We start from the raw sequence: 21321 nt of genomic DNA on the forward strand, positions 1-21321 counted from the left end.
CTCTGAGATGTTTATGACACATCACGTGTCGATGAAACGAACTGTCAATGAAACGTCGTTCGATCAACTGATTGCACAGCCAATGAAAAGCGACTGCCGGTAGAATTTCAGGGAAATAATTCTGGCGGCTGCCTGGAGAATATACAATGCCCAAGAATCACCCTGGTTCTTGTTTGGTTTGCCATCCTCTCAATTTTATAACAGCTTAGTTGTACTTCTTCACAAATCGCGGATGGTTTTCAAGTTTGTATTTTTCTACGGAATATGCTGTGTCTAATATTTTGCTAGGACATTTAAAAACAATCCCTGGCATCTTTTACCTGCCTTTTTGCAATCACCTGGGCGGGTACATTTTTTAAAGGTTTCATTGATGTTTGAAAGAAGCTTATTAAGTGGGAAACGTCTATGATGGGTTACAGACATCCAACATTTTTTTTTATATATAGATACTAGGTCGGCACTTTTATTTATTAAGAGGTACAGTGACAGCAAACAATTTTTTTTCTATTTCATACGATTGGGTAAATAAGAAAATCTATAGGCAGCTATAGTTTGTTTGTTTGTTTGTTTGTTGGTGTTTTATGGCGCAAGGGCAACACGAGGGCCAAATAGCGCCAAGATCCTGTTTAGCTGATTTAATATGTAGGATTTTAGTGCTTATGGGTAAAACTAATGTGCTATGTTTAGCTAATATACAAATGGGTAATAAGGCCTATAGAGTGTAAAGGGCTCCAAAAATTCATGTATACTAGAGAAGTGACTTGAGGCCACTTTTTTGAAGGAACGTGAATAAGTCTTTGAGTGGAATCTGAGGTTCAGAACCTAACACCAAACACGGATGGATGAAATGGAATGTTTAATCTTCTTAGTGGTGCTAAAAGTGGTTTAAGGAAAGGTTCCAGCTTCCTGCAAACAAACAGATGCATTACTGTAAGGTCTGAGTCACATATTTCGCAGGTAGGAGGTTCATTGCCCATTAAGAGATGTGAGTGTGTTAAGCGTGTATGTCCAATGCGCAGTCGTGTTAACAATACACTGTCATGACGCGAGAGGTGACGATGGTCCTGAAATTTATCTGTAGTAGGGTGAAGGGTGTGAAGCTTGTTACCTTCACATTTCTTCCATTGCCGCAACCATTTTGTCGCGACACTCTTGGACATCTCACGGCGAATGTCACTTAAGGGCAAAAACATCTGTGTTCTATCTTCGAACGTACCTTGTCGGGCAGTTTTGTCGGCAAGCTCATTTCCAGTGATGCCACTATGCCCTGGAACCCAGAGGAACCGAACGTGTCCGCCTATTGACTGGATTTCTCGTAACAGCGTATGAATATCTACAATAAACGGGTGTTTCTTACGCTCTATAGCACAGATGGACATAAGTGCACTTAAAGAGTCGGAGCATATCAGTGATTTCTTGATCCGGGACTTTCTGATCTGCTTAAGCGAAGCAATAATCGCATATAATTCAGATGTGAAGACAGATGCTATTGGAGACAACTGGAAAGCATTTCTGGTGGTCCCAGAAACAAAGGCCGCTCCAACAGCATCGCCCATTTTAGAACCATCAGTGTAAAATGCCCGGTAGTCCTTGAACTCTTTAAGAATTTCTAAAAAAACACTGTTGGTACACCAGAGGCGCAGTACATGGCTTTTGGAACTTAGTTAACCGCAGATCACAGGAAATGCTTGGGTCATACCAAGGGGGGGGTGGTGGACGAAAAGTTGAAACCTTGCTTATTGAAAACCTAGTGTCCGACAAAACTTGCTGCACACGAATTCCAAATGGTTGGGCGACTGATGGGCGTCGAGCAAACAGCTCAGTGAACGATGGGGCTAGGACATGAGTGTAGGCTGGATTGTCCTTGTACATTGAAATTCTACCTGCATAAAATAGACCTAGCAATTCTCTCCTAAGACATAGGGGCTGTTCATGGTCTGTTATGTATAGGCTCTCCACTGGTGATGTTCGAAAAGCTCCTGTGCACAAACGAATTGCCTGGTGATGAACAGGATCAAGCTGTCGAATTGTGTTTTGTCTAGCCGATCCATAAACAAAGCTACCATAATCCAGTTTTGAACGCACTGTAGCCCGGTAAATATGCAGAAGAGACTCCACGTGTCCTCCCCAGGATGTGTGTGCAAGCACTTTAAGAATATTTAGTTTTTTTAGGCAGTTTTTGCGAAGATGGGCAATATGCTCTCCAAATGTCAGTTTTCGGTCAAAAATGACTCCAAGAAATTTTTGAGAGTCCTTACAAGTAAGTTGTGTACCATTTAGTGACAGTTCGGGATTGGGGTACAGTCCACGTTTCCGCGTGAAATGTACAATGGCACTTTTTTCCGCCGAGAACTGAAATCCGTTTCGAAAACACCACTTGCCCAGTTTGTTTATGCAGAGCTGGAGTTGTCCCTCGGCAACTCGCAGAGATGAAGTCCTGATAGAAATTTTAAGGTCATCGGCATATAAAGAGTGTTCGATGGGGCGAGAAATTTCACGGGAGAGTGAATTTATCTGAACCAAAAATAATGTGACACTTAAAATGCAGCCCTGGGGAACGCCCGTTTCCTGCATAAACTCGTCAGAAAGAACAGCTCCCCGGCGCACCTGAAAAGTGCGATCTGTTAAGAAGTTCTTAATGAACACCATCATGTTACCATTAAAACCCATTGACACCAGGTTGCTAAGAATACCATGCCTCCATGTTGTATCATATGCCTTAGCAAGATCGAAGAAAACTGCCACCAGATGTTCACGCCTCACAAAGGCCGAGCGAACCTCCATCTCCAGAGACACAAGATAATCGAGGGTGGAGCGGTTTTTGCGGAAACCACACTGAGCTCGTGATAGTAAGTTTTTAGCCTCTACGCAAAAAACAAGCCTTGAATTTATCATACGTTCCAGCACCTTGCAGAGGCAGCTGGTGAGAGCTATTGGTCTGTAGTTCTGAGGATTTGTGTGATCTTTGCCTGGCTTTGGAATGGCTATAACGACTGCTTTCCTCCAGGATGTTGGGAACACCCCCGTTTCCCATATTCTGTTATAGAACTTCAGAAGAGCAAGTTTGGAATCGTGGGATAAGTTAGCAATCATTTTATAGTGTATGTTGTCTAAGCCAACTGCAGAATTCCGGCAATGCAGGGTCGATAGCTCCAGCTCTCGAAAAGAGAAAGGTTTGTTGTAAGGTTCCTCGCTACTGAGTTTTATTGGCAGTGGTTTTCTTTCTACTTGCGTGCAATAAGCTAGAAAAGGTTTTTGGTATGAAGACTTGCTCGATATTACTGAAAAAGTATGTCCCAGCAGATTTGCCTGGTCTATGGGAGAGCACACTTGAACTGTTCCATCTTTGAGAATAGAGAGTCGGGTATCATTATATAAGCCCTCCATCTTCCGGACTTTGTGCCGGATTTCTTTTGTTGATGTGTCCTGGGTAACCTCCGAGGTGTACTTGCACCAGGAGTTTTTCTTCTGGCTTCTGATTATGCGGCGGAGCTCAGCTTTGCTTCTTTTAAGGGCGATCAACCACTCAGAAGTGGGATACCTCTTGAACTTTCCCCAATACTTATTTTTATTTGTCTTGGCTTCTGTGCATTCTGAAGACCACCAGGGTTTTGGGCATTTTGGAAACCGTGATGATGTTTTTGGAATTGAAACTGTTGCTGCGTCAATTATGACAGTTGTCAAAGCAGACGTGGCCTCATTGATATTAAGTGCGGTGAAACCATCCTCGGGAATCTGGGCCTGTTCACTGAATTTCGTCCAGTCTGCCTTCTCAATGACCCACCGAGGCACTCTTTTCGTAACACAAGGAGTAGCGCACGAGTGTTGGATGACAATGGGAAAGTGATCACTGTTATATGGATTGTGGTGAACACGCCAGGACAATTTCGTAAAAAGAGAAGCTGAACAAAATGATAAGTCTATGGCAGAGTATTTTACAGGTAAGCTTAGGGTAGTATGCGTAGGAGACTTGTCATTTAAAAGATTCAGTGAATTTTTGAGCAAAAAATTCTCCACCACTTTGCCTCTAGAGTCATCCAATTGACTTCCCCATAGTCTATTGTGAGCATTGAAGTCTCCAAGAAGCAGGTAAGGGCTTGGGAGTTCATTTACAAGCTGTTCTAGCTTTGTCAACGTGATCTGTTCATTAGGTGGAAGATAAAGAGAGCATACAGTTACCGTGATACCGATGTAAATACGCGCAGCAACTGCTTCCAAGTTTGAGGTTAAAGGAATCTGCTCTGAAGGACACGATGGTTGCACAATGAGAGCCACTCCTCCACCTCTCACATCCGGAGGACGGTCTTTACGATATACTGCGCATCTGCCAAATCTGAACGAGGCCGACTCAGAAAGGAAGGTTTCCTGAAGAAAGGTCACCTCTGGGTCTAGGGCCTGCATCAGATCCTTTAAATCTTCAATGTTTGAGCGTGCTCCTCTGCAGTTCCACTGCACAATATTCACTGGCATTATGCTAGGGCGGTCCTGTTATGCGAGGGCTCTGTTTCTTTTTTGGTTGCTTGTCAACTTCCATAGGGGTAGCCTGATCTGCAGGATCAGTGCAGGATTCAGCCATCCCTCCTTGTACACCAGGGGCTTCATGATGCGAGCAGGATGCACCACGATTACACTCGGATGCATCCAGAGCATTTGATTGAGGTGTACTATGTTGTTTTTCATGTAGTATGGGAAGGTTGAACACAACCTTTTGGGCGCGTCCAAATGAAGGTGACTTGTTAGATTTCACCTTCTCCTGAACCTTGGCGTTGGGAGTGGCCGATGTGCTGGCAGCGCTCCCAGAGTGATGAGAAGAGGAGGATTGGGAGCCCCGAGGTGCCTCCTCTGCACGCCGTCGGGGTTGCGAGAGACCACTGAGACGCACCGACGTGTCGGTTGTTTGCGTCATGGGAGTCTGTAAGGGTGTGTTATCCACCCTTGGTTTTGCAAGGAAAGGGGGGCTAAGTGGGGCCACAATATCCTGGGCGGAGTATTGTGTACCCACAGAGGTCTTTGGCGGAGCAGCCCCCCTGGCTGCCGCCTCAGCATACGTGCCTCCTTGCAGGAAGGAGAGACGCTTACGTGCTTCCTGGTAAGTCAAGTTTTCCTTTCTCTTTAGAGTTATTATTTCCTTTTCCAGTTTGAATTTAGGGCACGAACGAGAGTATGCCGGGTGAGGTCCTCGGCAATTCAAGCAGGTGTGTGAGTCACTAGAACAGTTGTCTGTGGGGTGATCGTTGCTTGCACATTTGGCACATGTCGTTTTTCCTCTGCACGTGGTTGACCCATGGCCAAAACGTTGGCAGCGGAAGCAACGTCTAGGATTGGGGATGTAGGGCCTCACTTTGCAGTTAAGGTAGCCAGCCTTGACTGCGGAGGGGAGACTTGTTGAGTTGAACGTTAAAACTATATGTTTAGTGTCCCTTTCCTGGCCATCACGACGAAGAGTGATCCGTCGAACACCGATGACTCCCCGATCTTTAAGACCTTCAAGGATCTCTTCGTTCGGGCTTCCAAGTAGATTATCCTCGGAAATGACGCCCTGCGTGCTATTGAGAGAGCGGTGAATGGTAACAGAAACGGCATAGTCTTGGATTTCGTTGAGGGCAAGTAATGCAGTACTCTGCTCTGCAGTATGGACTTCAACAAGGAGGTCACCAGAAAAAAGCTTCTTTGCTTTGAAATTTTTTCCAACTACCATCTTCAAAGTCTTTGCGACTAGGAAAGGAGAAAGTTTTGCCAGCGGTTTGTCCTCGTTGTCTGAGTGCATAACCAAAAATTTCGGAAAAGTTTCCGGCGCCGTGGTACGATTTTTAAGAAGTTTGTCCTCGGTGCGGGCCCTTTTCAGAGCCCGATCAGAGTTTTTGTTTAGCTTGGAACCCATAATAAATGGGGAGGCGTTCGGCGTCTGTAGCGCACCACCCACCACGGAGCCCAACATGGGGATAGGTAATGCGCCATAGCAATAAAGGTTTTGCTGACGACATTACGCTATCAGTGCTACCAAGACACTATAACCTAGTGCGGGTCTAGACAAGGGGTCTATCGCCACCCAAGGTTAGCCCTTGCCGCCAAAGATAGTGAATATGAAAGAAAGAAGAGCAGAGAAAAGAGAAAGATAAGAGGGGATAGTAGAAGATGTGGCGACTGACTGAATCATCCTGGTCGGGCCAAGCCAGGACACCCGTCTACAGGAAGCAGGGGCCAAAGTGGTGTGTTGCCTCGCCCGGGGGGCCCCGAAGGGTCCAAACCTACCCCGGGCTCAGCTCAACCACCAGGATGCCCTTTTCCCTGGACACGGGCTCGCCACGCACAGCCAGACGTGGGTGGGTCTTAGCCACTTTTTACTCAGGGTCTGTGGTGTCGCCAAAGTGGCTGGGGTCCGTGGTGACGCTACTCACCAAGCACCTAGCACCTAAGGTGCAGGCGCCCCCTGCGGAGCTCGGGGTCCGTGGAGACGTCACTCTCCAAACACCTGCTTTCACAGGTGCCCCCTGCGGGGGGCAGCTATAGTCTGATGGAAAAATGAACCATAGGATGGGCTAAGGAACAGCCTAAAGAAAACCACACAGAAGGCAACAGACGGTTAAGAAAACCATAAAAGAGATATAGGAAGGCATAGCACGATGTGTAAAAAGAACCATTGGACGAGCTATAAAATAATTCGCAGAGGGAAATAGGCAGTTAAAAAACTGTAGGCAAAGCTATAAGCAACTATAGAACGACGGGTAAAAGAACCATAAGATGAGCTATGGGATAGGGTAAACAAGACGATACGGAGGGCAGAAGACAGCTAAGGAAAGCATAAAAAAGCTATAGGCAACTTTTGAAAGGCGGTTAAAGAAAAACATAGGATGAGCTATAGACTAAGCTATCGGGGACCATACAATGGGCAATAGGCGACCATGAAAACCCTGGGAAAAACTATAAGTAGGGTTCGGAGTTTTCGGTTTAAACCGAGAAAAACCGATAAAAGCATGCCGAATCCATTTTCGAAAATTTGGTTTTAACCGAAAGAGATAAGTTTTGTGGGTTCGGCATTTTCGGTTTAAACCATAAGAATCGATAAAAGTACGTCTAATGCATTTTCTGAAATTCGATTTTCACCGAAAAAGTTAAGTTCTGCCGGGTATGTCGAGGTGGGCATGGTGAGGGTGGGGGGAGGGGATTGCTTAGGCAAGGTTCGACGTTGTGTGACGTCTTCGTGATTGCCCTCTTCCAAGGTTCAACATGCAACAAAAGAGACCTTGGATTGGCCTTCGAGGCACATTGTGTACTTTTTGTGATCGGGATTAATGTGCCAGTTTCCCGGTCCTTAAACAAAAATTGAATGTGGGCTAATATCAGGTTTTTTCCTCTTGCACTTCAGAGGACATCCAGAAAATCAGTTAATACCTTTCTTAATACCCTCTCTCAAACTTCCCATTGGTTGAGAACACTAAATTTTTTTTCCATTCCGCTGGTTCCTGGACGGTCATCGCCTCAGACGGTCACGTCGTCAAAACGAGAAGGAAGACGATGCGCGCTGAAGATTATACCCGCCATTTCCGCCATTTTGAGGTGTGTCCTGACGGAAGTTTCAGCGAAGAGCACGTATGTATCTGTGCCGCTATTCTTTGATCGAGTGATCACAAATATCAGAGCTACAAGGATCATCTAGTCCGGTGTCCGATGATGTTTCTTTCATATTCACCGAAAAAAAAACTGTAAACCTTTGTGGGCCTAAATATACACCACAAAAAGACCGAAAATTAAATTTTTAAAATGAACACCAAAAAAAGTACACCGAATTAAAAAAAACAAAACAAAAAAAAAACGAAAACGCGGAACCCTAGCTATAAGCACCAATAGCACAATGGGTGAAAAATCTAGAGGTCTTGTTATAGAACGAGCTATAGCGGAGCATACAAGAAGTCAAAGGACGCTAAATAATTCAAAAAGCCATAGGCGGCTATAGAAAGCTAGATAAAAGACCTATGAAGTTAACCATAGAATTTTCTATATCAGACAATTCAAGAAGTGACAGATAACTGAAGAAGCCATAAGAAAAGCCATGGACAGCTATAGAACTCTGGCTTAAAGAGACCATTATATAGCAATACATGAAGTCTCTATAACAGACCATAAAACAAGCTATATATGTCTAAAACATCACAAGGAAAACCATATGCAGCTATAGCAAGCTGACCAAGGAGACCTATACGGTAAGCCATCGAAATCTTTATAGCACACCATAAAAGAAGCTATAGGTGACCAAGGAACCCATAAAAAGACTCATCAGCACCTATAGCATACTGGCTAAGAAGAGCCAAAAGATGATCCACCGAAAATTCTTTGGCACAACATAGAAGAAGCTATAGGTGGCTAAAGCGACCAAAGGAAATACTATAGTCAGCTATAGCACGTCGGCTAAAAAGAGCCGTAGGGTTAGCCATATAAAACTCTTTAGCCAGCTATTAGAAAAGCTATGGCGCTACAGCTGGATAGTAATAGGCCCATAGACAAATCGAAAGAGGACTATAAATGCGACCAAAAAAATTCTAAAGAGAGCCGTATAAAAAGCTTTACTAATTAAGTCATACAGCTAAAGCCGATCATATAAAGGCTTTTCTATAGCCACCATAGGGCATTTCTGTATGGGATGCTCATGCATCGATTACGAATTGTCGAATCATTGATCGATTTGCGCCGGCAACGGGACCACATCGACTTCGCAGTCTTAAGTTCTAGACAAAGGACACGCTTGTCGACACGGTATCCTCAATGAAAAATTTTATAAACATCTGCAAGCTTGAGGGAGCTGCCTCCGATTGTTCCCTGGAAGGCTCTTACTTCGCGCGTCGTTGTTCACATTGTATTTCATTGATGTGAATGACACGAAACGCCAAAAAATATTCTCGTTGTACTTCATCTAAAACGACAAAGAACGTAAAGGGAAATTTAATTGCTCTAAACTGATGCAATATTGCGAGTACTCACCTCCAATTTCTATTGGCGGCGCGTTCAGTTCCGCACATCTGGCGTCGCCGCACTGGCGGATGCCATAATGCGGGGCAAGAAACGTTTCCAATGAGTTAAAAAAACACCATCCGCGACACGCAAGAACACAAGACGCGCCCTAAGTTGGATACTCAGCACTTTGGAGCACCCAGCAGCACACCCAAGGTGGGAGCGGCGACCCGAAGAGCTCTTTCGCCATCGTTTCTAATTACACCATTTTGAATACTGTAGCGCCATCTAGCCAGCCTGACGCTCGGTAGATGGCGCTACAGTATTCCGAATCTAGCTACCCACGATAGAGGCAGTTAAAGACGATTTTTTGATCGTGGTTCTATGGCACCGGCGACGTCCTATTAGGCTGGCTAACGAAAATTCTCGCCCCGAGCGATCGCATGAATGACTTCCTTCGACTTTTCTACCTCTGCATTGCTAAGAAAAAAATCGCGAGTCTATAGCCTAAGCGACACAAAGCACCACTGAACCCGGTAAAGAAAATTGAATTCTTGTGGGTGTATACCTTGAGAGACATTCACCCCTTTAAACTCGGCTAAAGCACAGTGAAATATTGGAGGCCTATAGCTTTGGTGACATAAAACACTATAGAGTCGGCTAAAAAAAATTCAGTGGTCGTGAATTTATCGGTTCAAATACGTGCACCACTCTATAGCCGGCTAAGGTAGCATTAGAGACGTACACTTTTGTATAGCTCGCTAAAGGGAATTGAATAGTCGCGTGTCTATGGCTATATTCTGTAGGCGGCTATAGCGTATATGGCGATAGCTCACCATAGGATCTTTATAAACGTCTATAGACCATTTTTCGTATGGGAGGGCGCTACACATAACTTTTGAATAAGGCAATGACTCCTGAAATTCTGGCATCTGGTACGGACAGCTAGTGCTACGTTCGGGCGGACACGCAGCATTCGACGATGCGTTGTTTAGTTACTGTAAAACCTTTTTAGGATATTTTCTAGACACAAAATCTTGAACAATCATGGTTCTTCGCAAGTTGTCAGCGAAAAAGAGAATCTAGGCTGCAATAGGCAACACAAACCCGGATGTAATATTTGTGATCCTCGTCATACGCTCATGATAAAAACAAATCGTGATGTGTAAAAGCCGGTTTTTGTAAACTATACCTGAGGCTTTCTACAAGTTTTCCGGGTATGTGAAAAGTGATAATTTAGCTCTAAATGTTTCATGTAGTCATCAACACTGCGTTGCAACGTCCACATTTTTTTCTATGTCCTTAACCTATCTCCACCTAGGAGGTTATTCGAATTGGCATTTCATGATGGTCACTTTAATGTTTCCGTTGATCGACGTCGATGTTTGAATAAGGCCCTTCCGAACCAGATAACAGAGAGGACTGCGCTAATGGCCGAAAATATGTGCAGAAGATCGTCGTATTTTCCCATGTAGTCCTTGAAATAACCTGAAACAAAATGTGCAGAAAAATGTGAACAAGTAACAACTGTGTCATTTTCCATCGTGTAACATAAACGCTATCCTTATTTTAATATTGTGAGGATTTCTAAAGCATAAAACGATATTCTTGATTTAGAATAACATATTAGATTTTTAATACTTAATTTAACTATACAAGTGTGGAAGAGAGGTAGAGAAATAGGCTGTCATTTCAGTTCGACGAGGCGTCTACCTCCCCTTACAGTACAGCGCAAAAGAGGACGTCTGGAAATGCACAGACTGAACCAAACAAATTAATAAGAAACACTTGTACTATATTAAATACGATTGAATATAATACATGTTGCGTCTTAAATTACTTTTTCACATTTTCACCCTCATTCACAAACGACATCTCTCGTCACCAAGAGTTCGTTAATATTTCTCTTCAAAATCTGGAAGAAACACTGAAAGCTTACTTTATCCTTAGTTTTCTTTAAGAAGGAGGAAACTTGATAATCAAATTGTCGCTTGCGGTAATTGGTTCTGACTTTATGTGTTTTTTTCAGATAATTTTTCTAAGTGCACTTTTCTGTGCTAACACATTTTGGGTTTAAGTATGGCTTCTATTTCTAAATAAGCTGAAGTAATTAAAAGTAATATATTTAATTAGCTTTTAGCATAGTGTAATTTTAAAACTCTGGGTCTATACGCAAGTCTCGTAAGTTACAATAAAAAGTTTCAACCATGCGAAGTATCCGTTTTTGAAGGACTATTGGCTCTGTTCAGATAAGGTCATGCACGCGAGTCAGAACGTATCTTTTTGTTTTTGTTATTTTTGATATGTTACTCTTCAACATATGTAGGAAACGTAATTAAAAAGATGTTGCAAGAAACTTAATATTTGAAGAAAAAATGTTCTCAGTGTGCTAATGTTTGATATTTACGTTTTGTATTTTATTTCATGTTTGGGACACCTACTACGCACACTGCATATGTAAGACATCTAAAATATTCTCCACTTGTAGTAAATTACAGGAATTATTGATATAATTTGTACAGCATTGTGGAGGGTATATTTTTTGCGTCAAAATTGCTCAAGCGTAACTCCTTTGACGTGTTGTCACTAGAGTTCTGAGTCGTTATTAAAAAAAAAGTTTAATAGCTACAAAGTTAGCGTTTATGTCATATTTTTATAAGAACGTTCTTTTGAAAAATATATCAATTATTGTTTATCTAAAAGTTGATGCCTTTGTGTCGCTCAAAACTTGTTCTGAAGTTCAGAGCTAAGAACTTTCAAGGGATATTTGAATAAAAAAACGAAAAAAACATCGGTTTTCCTAAAAAACATAGTTTTCCTGAAATGGGGTTCGGCGCCGACATGGAGCGTTTTGCGCTGATGTGTCTTCTTGCTTCAGGTTAGTTCTCTGCAACACAATGTCACGTGTAGCAGTTCTGACCCGTTTTTGATGTCGGTGCCATACCCCACACCTTTTCAAGTATATTCTTCATGCCCTGTGTATTTGTCGAAATGTAATGAGTAAGGTCGTCCTAGCGGTAATTCGGGGGCATCTTCTGACGCCCGGGGTTGTCGAGCTGAACCCGGGCCCGTTTACTGTTGAACAGGAAGTCCAAATTGTTGAAACTTTGACGTCTTTCCCAAAACTCGTACAGGGTCAAGCCACTCTTTTAAGTGAGCTAAAACGTATACAGGGGTCATTGGAAAATAAACTAGACGTCTTATCGCCTCGAATTATCAAGCTGAAAAGCGATTCTCTCCCGCTGAATGAATTGCAGTGTGATGTTGAGAACGCAAATTCTATCACAACGAACTTAAAGGGGCACTGACACGTCAAAATCCTATTTTTTTTTATTATCCGAAACGATTGAAAGCGATGCCGGGACATTACCCTCAAAATTTGAAATTTGGGAATTCAGTATTTGTGAAGTAAAAAAACAATTTCCAAATGCCGAATTCGAAGTTCCCGAGCGATCGGCGCCGGTGCCTTGACGTCAAAAATTGCGGAGACCTGAGAGTCGACTTTCTTTCACCACTCCCTGCTGTTGCCATGGCGACCCAAAGCGAGGAGGAAAGGAGTGAGCGGCGGCGTCGCGGCGGACCAGTTTTGAGCGGTGTCGCCTGTTTTCCGCAGGAGGATACAAATCCAGGAGACGGCACCACAACGAACTCCCGATTTTTGGTATTTCAAAAAGAAGGGCCGTAGTGCGTTCGCAATTGCGTTAAAAAACATGTTTTAGAATTGCCGTAATTAAATGTTATAGAGATGTCGCCTACAAAGCTTCTAAATTTCCTGATTTTTGACGTCACCGATCAAAAGAAGCGAGGAGGCGAGAGGCGGGAAAATCAAACGCCAAAAATAAAAAGGCGCGCGCGCGCGCGGGAAATTTTTTTTTCGCGATGCGGTTTTTTTTGCGTGTTTATGACTGCAACTTGCATCGTTTTAGACAATAAAAATAAATACGACCTTTGGGGTGTCAGTGCCCCTTTAACAACTCATCTAGAACAGATAGCGATACAGAAGGATAACCTGGAAAATCAGTCACGACGGAATAACCTAATCTTTTGCGGTTTTGAGGACGGCCAAAGTGAAACTTGGGCAGAATCGGAGAAACGCGTGATAACGCTATGCCAAGAGAAACTTGGTTTCTCTCTAGATTTAGCTGACATAGAACGCGCAGATCGCCTTGGCCGGTTCAAACCGAGCGCAAAACGACCGATAATCGTAAAGTTCAGTGCTTTTAAAATCAAGCAAAGCGTTTTGATGACTGCGTACAAGCTAAAAGGCAGCGGGTTTTCTATTCGCCAGGACTTTCCTGCTAGAGTGTGTACTGCACGGAGACTGTTATTGGAGTATTGCCAAAATGAAAACGCGAAATTTAAATTAAAATACAATAAACTGATTATCGGTAATAAAACCTTCGTATACGACCATGCGGACCAATGTACCAAAGAGTACGGCATCTAGAAATTACCGAAATCCTGTCTTGTCAAAGGCGGACGAGAACCTATAACAGATGTTGCGAACTGTCGGAGTGTCAAAAATAAACCAGATAATCTTGCCGCGCTTGTTTCTGTAACAAACCCATTCATAGTAAAGGGTACCAAATCGTGGCTCGATCAGTCCGTCTCTGATATTGAGGTGTTCCCTGAAAAGTTCACTGTATATTGGAATGACCGTAGTTTTCGTGGGGGAGGCATCTTTCTGCTTGTACATAACATTCTCATCAGCTGTCCCATTGCTATGAGGGGATTTTGTGTGAGAAAGTGTGGTGTAGACTTTCTTGACATAATGGCCAGTTTTTATCTGTCGGTTCTTTCTATCGACCCTTAAATAGCTCCGTTGTTCATATGTTAGAACTGTATGAACGTATGAGCGCACTGAGTTCAGATAACATACTTTTGGGGGGGGGGGAGACTTTAAGTTTACGGACATTCAATGGTGCAACGGTCGCCCGGTAACCAGTAACCCTTCCAGTGTTTATACCGGATTTATTGACATCATTCACAATTTTGAGCTGTGCCAATTTGTTTATGAGCCAACAAGACGCGCGGATAACTGCTCCAAAGTGTAAGATTTAATATTGTGTAATAAAATGGACGCCATTAAGTCTATATCAGTTGTACCTGGAATAAGCGATCATGACGCAGCGGTAAATAGCGCATCGTTTTTATTTGAAAAAAAAATGTGACACCCTGTAGCAGACAACTGCATATCTACGAAAGAGGAGATTACACTACCATTGCAAATGCTCTTTTTGATTTTCTTCCTGATTTCGAAGCCTCAAGTAATAATAACGACGTTGATTTTTTGTGAAATGTCTTCAAAACCAAGATTCATGATCTGGTTGATACACACATTCCTTCCCGCACTATCAGTTCTAGGCGTAGAAAAGATAAGCCATGGATTTCAAAAGAACTTCGCAGTCTGATTATCGAGGAAAAACGAGAATTTAGCGAATACAAAGCCACTAGAAATAAAAATACGTATGCAAAACTGAAATATATTCAAGCTGAATTCAAGAGAAAGGCAGTGATAGCGAAGAGTGGCTATCTTAACTCTCTCGAAGGCAAGCTCGAAACAAATCCAGAGCAAATGTGGACGTATGTTAAATCTAGTCGTAAAGAGTCATTAGGAATCGCCCCTTATGGTTGACGGTTCGTTAACTACCGACGGTCGCGCTAAAGCTTCCTGCTTTAATCGTTACTTCCAATATATTTCTTTTTTAATTTAAATGCGAAGCGTTTGCATGCAAATGATGGTAGTTTTGAACAAATGACAGCGATTGTGATAGGTCACAATGAAATAATAATTTACTTAATAACATTACAGTTGAAAAGGCGATCGGACCCGACGGTATCCCAAACCATGTTCTCAAATCATGTGCTGATATAATTAGTTGGTATCTTTTCATTATTTTTACCCGGTCATTGCAGTGTGGTTCATTGCCTCCCGGCTGGAAACATGCGAATGTTGTACCAGTACATAAATCTGGAGCCAGGAGCAATGTTGAGAACTTCAGACCAATATCGCTTACAAGTGTTTCATGCAAGATAATGGAGCACATTATTTATAGTAATTTTATCTCGCACTTGAATACTAATTCTTGTTTTAGTCCCTCACAACACGGTTTTCGAGCCGGGTTCTCTTGTGACACCCAGTTGACTGAATTTACCCACGACTTAGCTCAATCGGTGGATAGTACAAAGCAAGTCGATTGCATATTTTTGGACTTCCGAAAAGCCTTCAATACGGTTCTGCACTGCTTTATTTTAGAAAAAATTAGGAGTCTAAATATTGATAAGAACGCGTAATATTGGATTGGTAACGATATGAGCGATCGTAAACAATGTGTCGTTGTAAATGGGGTGAAGTCTCCACCATTTGATGTAACTTCTGGAGTACCACAGGGCTCCGTGCTTGGGTCACTCCTCTTTTCATTTTTTGTAAATGACATAACCTAGGGAATTACCTTGCAAAGAAAACTGTACGCTGACGACTGCATTTTGTACCGTGAAATAATTCCGACTGATGTATCGGCTCTTCAAAGCGATTTAGACAGAATTTGTTTGTGGTGTTCAAGATGGAAAATGACTTTGAGCATCCCAAAGTGTTGTCATGTAAGGTTCACAAGAAAGCCCAACGTTCTCCAGTAAACGTACACTTTATATGGAGAAACTTTAATCGTTAAAAAAAGAAGCTAAATATCGGGGGGTACTTTTTTATGATTCGAGATGGCTTTCACATGTAAACTACGGAAGAGGGAAAGCTAGTAGAACGCTGGATTTTTTAAAGAGAAACTTCTCGCGCGCTCCGCCATCTCTCAAACAGACTCTCTTTTTTTCTTGTCTGAGGCCCATTCTGGAGTATGCTTGCGTTGTATGGGATCCATCTCGACAGTATCTCAATGATTAAATTGAAAGAATTCAAAACCGTGCCGCTAGATTTGTGACAAATAAATGCAGCTTTCGTAGCAGTGTCTCCGCAAAAAAAAAAGAAAGAAAAGGATTTACATTGTAAATCGCTTGCTGTTAGGCGTAAGTATTTGCGCCTAAAATGTTTTCACTGATTTTTTATGGTTTATCTCAACTTGAAAGATCACATTACCTGTTTTATTCATTTTATGTATCGCGCAGATTAGATCATGACCGAAAAGGTCGGGAGAACACGTAAAGTCTGATTTCTTTGGTAAATCTTTCTTCCCAGGTACGAAAGAAAAATGGAACAGCTTGCCTAGCGAGATTGTTGCCTTGCCAAGTCCAGATTCGTTTTTTTCGCAACTCGAGCATTGTCTCTAAATAATATATTTGAGTGTAAATATATTATCAACCGGTTGGTGTTTGATTTCGTGAAGAATAAGGTTCTTTCTTTTCTATGTATGTTTATACGCGGGCGCGAGTTTGTATATCATTTTGCGTGTACTTATGTGTCTTGATGACCTGTGGTGGTGTTAAAAATTTATTTTTTGGCATTGTGACTCTCCCTACTGTAATGCCCTTCGGGGCGCTGTAGAAAATAAATAAATAAAACAAATTTATAGTGATAGTTCTCCACCATACTCTTTGTTTTGATTCATAGAAACATGTTGCATCATTTTGTTTACTTCAAAATTTCATCGTTGCAAAGTGTAGCTTCCGCGCCGGCATTTCTGCCCAATGACTAAGAAGGGATTATCTTCTGATTCCGTGTACTTCATTACTACACATATTGTTTGTGCTGTATCCGCGTGTTTGGCCCAAGTTCAAGTATTCTACTAATTAAAACAATACTCACGTATCTCGTCCTTTGTATTTATTGAAACAATTGTTCTGTTTTGCCCGTTAAAGTTACAAATTCTATGAGCTTTAGCCAATTTTTTGAACTTGTAATCGCTACTACTACCTTTTTTTTACAGAAACTAAAAGAAAAGTGAGATCAACGCTGCATAATAGATGCAAATATTTATATCTATATTCGCGATGAAGTGGGAAGGTTTGAGCCACCAAGCTTGTTAAACTGATATTCATTACGGTTGTAGGTCTGGCTGGCCGAAGTAAACCTGTGACTTCAAGTGGCAAACTTTAGCGAAGACGTCGGTAAAGATAAAACGTATTCGTAATTAATTATTAGAGTAAAATAAAAGAAATGTTGTAAATTGACCCCCCCCCCCCCTTGTAGACCATCCCCTCCAGGCCGTCGCGCCATCCTTATCTTAATAAAGTGTAGCAACAACAATGAAATTGAAAAATTAGCAGAAAGGAGAGTAAAGATATCGAGCGCAATATCTGCCTGCGTTGGCAGGAGCGTGTCTTAAGAATTCCGTTTTTTTTTCCGCTCTTTAAACCAGGCTGACAAATTCCTCGAGGCACTCACATGTATTGCAATAATTCCAACGAGTGCGAGAGAATTCGTCCACTCTGAATTGAGAAAATATGGAAATGCAAAAACTGATTAAAACTGTCTCACGGGTTCAGCGTTAAGGAAGGAGAATTTGAAAGCCGTATGAAGTAAGTCCAATTCCGGCTCTCTGATTATCTTAGTCTAGGTTCGTGGCAGCGAGCTCTTCTTGGAACAGCAGACAACACTGGCGTCAAGCAGTGAATTGGGCGAGTCGGTAAACGTTATGCACGATGAAAACAATTCAAAAGACACAGACGAAGTGAAGAAACATGGACGACAGGACGAAGCTATCGTGTATGTTTCTTCCCCTCGTCTTCGTCGTTTGAGTTGTTTTCACTCTGTTTGACAAAACTAGGCGTGCATTTATCCAAGAAAAACAGTCGATAATCACGTTGTCGGTGTACGTAAAAGATGGCGCTCTACCGATACGAGAGCTGTTTTCTCGTCGCGTCGTTCGACGTGACAGAATGGGAAACGAAGGAAAGCCGCTAAACCTATAGACCCACACGAAAACCCATGAAAACAAGTGTAGAGTCAGGAGATTGGGAGGGAATTTGTTGAAATCCTTTCTCCACGCGCACGCAACTTGCAGTTTGCAGACTCGCTGGCGGCACCGGTGCTAAGCGCACTTTTATCAATATAGTATCTTCCCCAGGAGCCAACGCCGGCGTCAAAAGTGAAATGCCGCGAGCCCTATTAGCCAAACACGCAATACTAGCGGCACTGAGCTAATAAGCGTCTAACAAAAAAAGCAGCGGTTTAGACAGAAAGAAAACCCCCCATGATAACGGTGGCTCCCCTTGTGAACCTAAATAGAGGCTTTAGGGAACCGGAGACGTTATTGACCGCAGAATACACATATTTATAGCTTGTTTTCTCCTGGTGCACGTTTCTTCCCGAAGGAGCTGATCGCCACACGCTTAGACGTTATCTGTGCGTTGCTTGATACATCCAATCTAATAACGCATTGCCTTTCCTTCTTTCTCCCTCAAGTCATGCTTTCGGGAGGTCGCGGAGTCTTGGGATTGTGAGACAACACTCGCGCTGCGGTCATAAACAAACGATGTGGTTGCCAGCCCCATGTAGCTGCGTCTTGACGAAACGTCTTCACTAATGGCAGTGACTTACAGCGTCTGCAGTGTATTCTGTGCTGACTATCTTAGTAAACACAAAAATAAGATAGCAAAGCAGAAACATTTTCGCAGTGTATACGATCCGAATGTCAATTCGCCGAAAAGTATCGGGAAAAATCCCGCAGTTCGTGCATTTTCTAGTTGTAGCCACATTCGGAGTCGGTCGATTTTCTAGCACTTGTTAGAATTATTGCAGCACAGATGATTGCTTCGCGCAAATCGTAAGTTAGGTATGAAGAGTGACAAAAGGCGGACTTCTGAAGACGCCCTCCTTCCAACGTGGGCAACTAGTGTGATTGATATCCTTGATCATTTTTTGTTGTTATATCATGATCTGTTTTTAATTTTATTAAAATAACTAATAAAAATAGTTCTAATTTTAACGACCGTCTTCCTGAAAGTATGCCAGTGAAGTCGCAGGTTTACCTTTGTTAGCCGGACCTACAACCGTCATGAATAGCAGTGTAACAAGCTTGGCCTCAGACATTTCCACTTCATCGCGAATATAGGTTTAAACATTCGCATATAATTTTGACCGCTGAACCTACTTTTCTGGTGCTTTTCTGTAAAAAAATAATGTTGTGGTAACAATTACAATTGTTTTCGTCCCACTCTTGTGGAAAAGGCTCAACTAAAGTTTCAGAACTTGTAATCTTAAAGGGCAAAACAGGCTTATTGGTTAAATAAATAACAAGGGAGAGCAACGCAGGTATTGTTTTGATTAGTAGAAGACTTGAACTTGAGCCAAATACCTGAATTTAACACAACAATATTTCTGCTTATAAAATACACGGAATCAAACGATGATACTGTCTGTGGCATTGGGAGAAAATACCGGCGCGTAAGGTGCACTTTGCAGCGCTGTTCCTTTGAAGAAAACAAATTGACGCAACATGTTTATTTTTTTATGAATTAACACAAGAGCATGTTGGGGAACTTTCAATATAAATTTTAGTAAAATCAAACATAGTGGTTTTTACAATTTTCCCTTGAAATTTATTATTTTTGTACTTTTGGACGTATTTAGAGCGATAAAAAAGTTAAGGATAAAGCCATGGTTTTATATATTTTGAAAAAACGTTTTAATAAGAATATTTGACAACGTTTAATGTTGTAGCTAATAAATGTTTTCAAATAGCAGCTCAAAATTCTTCTGAGAAGACGTCAGAGGAGCAATGTTTGCGCATTTTTGACGGAAAAGATATAACCTCTACAATGCTGCACATATCTAAAACAATAGCTCCGAGAATCTATAAGAATCTATAATATTTTTCGTATTTGTAGTTTGCGAACTAGGTGTCACCAAACATAACATAAACGAAAACTTCAAACTTCGAATGCTATATCTTTTGCAATATCTTTTTTGTTTAAGTTCTTTACACATCTTGGAGAATACCATATAAAACATTCCCAAAAACAAAACAAAAATACATACTTATTTCGGTGCGTGATCTTATCTGAAGAGAGCCTACAATTCTATTATAGCTCGTCATAATTTTGGTGCACCCATACTCATGCACCGTATGATATATTTGAGTTACATAAATAATAATGTAAGACCTTTTTGGCAAACAAAGTTTATGTATAAGCGTCTACCAGTTGAAGTCCTCATTAAACCATATACTCAGACATTTTTGTTCCTTAACACGTTCTAAATGCAATCCATCAAAATTAGTAAGTATAGAAGTTTTATATCTCTTATTAATTGAACAAAATATTATGTATTGAGTTTTTTTCGCTTGAGCTTTTAAGTTGTTATGCTTAAGCCAATTAGCCTGCTTATACAAGTATATTATTGGACAATATTTGTAATATATCTCTAGACTGTGCTTTCAAGAACAAATGTGTATCGTCTGTATAAATTATTAGTTTTGGGGAATCCTTTATGTTTGCCATATCTTTTAAATAAATAAGAAATAAAGAGGGGCCTAAAATCAGTTTCTGCGGCACTCCGTGTTGTAATCCGAACTTATCAGAGGATACTTCATAAAAATGCAGATATAGATATGGATTCTTGAAAAACCTTTCAACTAGCTCTAATGCCATGCCACGCATTCCATAATATTGAGATTTGATAAGTAATATATTGTTCGGTTTCGTGGAAACGTCAGTGGAAGGGCAAAAAACAAAACTAACGTACACAATTTAGCTTCAGTATTTTTTTAATACGTTGTGTTCTGTAGACTTTCGTTGTTCCAATTTATATTGGGACCCACTTATTACATTATTGTTACAGAAAAAACACCTCTAATTTAGTATCAATCACATTTTTAAAGAGTTTTCAGCATACAAACACAAAATATTACTTGAATAACTAAGGAAAAAACAGCTCGTAGTATTATTGCTTGTACTGATTTAATGAATTATAACCTGTATTTAAAACTATTATAACGCTTGTTGCGGATATTCACATTCAAAATATTGGTGGCATTTTGCACCGATCCCGAAGACGCCTGGTAAAGTGGACCTGTAGATATATATATCTATCTATCTATCTATGTAAAGATATATATATATATATATATATATATATATATATATATATATATATATATATATATATATATATAGATATAGATATATAGCCGAAGAATCACTCACAGGTAAGTTCAGCGTAAATTAATTTGTACAAAGGTTCTCTTTGTTCATATTATGATCGATAATATTTTGGGATAAACGCCTCAGAGAGTTTTAAGGCATCAAATGCTTTTTTAATAGTACCCCCCATTCGCAAAAGATTTTCCATCTGTCCGTCGGTCCGTTTGTGCATTTCCCGCTAAATTGAGCGGTGAAATTGATATCACGAGACCTATACACCAATTCAGTTTCTCAGCTAAATTTAGCGGGAAAATTAATGTCGCGTGACCTGAGATCACGAGACAT

General features: G+C 41.4%; 1 pseudogene; it reads left to right on the top strand.

The window, feature by feature from the left end:
• Positions 1 to 11769: 11769 nt before the first annotated feature.
• Positions 11770 to 13393, top strand: LOC115326328 (annotated as a pseudogene).
• The last annotated feature ends 7928 nt before the right edge of the window (positions 13394 to 21321 follow it).

The sequence above is a fragment of the Ixodes scapularis genome, unplaced genomic scaffold (assembly GCF_016920785.2).
Source record: "Ixodes scapularis isolate PalLabHiFi unplaced genomic scaffold, ASM1692078v2 PGA_scaffold1__304_contigs__length_218370807, whole genome shotgun sequence".
Classification (NCBI taxonomy): Eukaryota; Metazoa; Arthropoda; class Arachnida; order Ixodida; family Ixodidae; genus Ixodes; species Ixodes scapularis.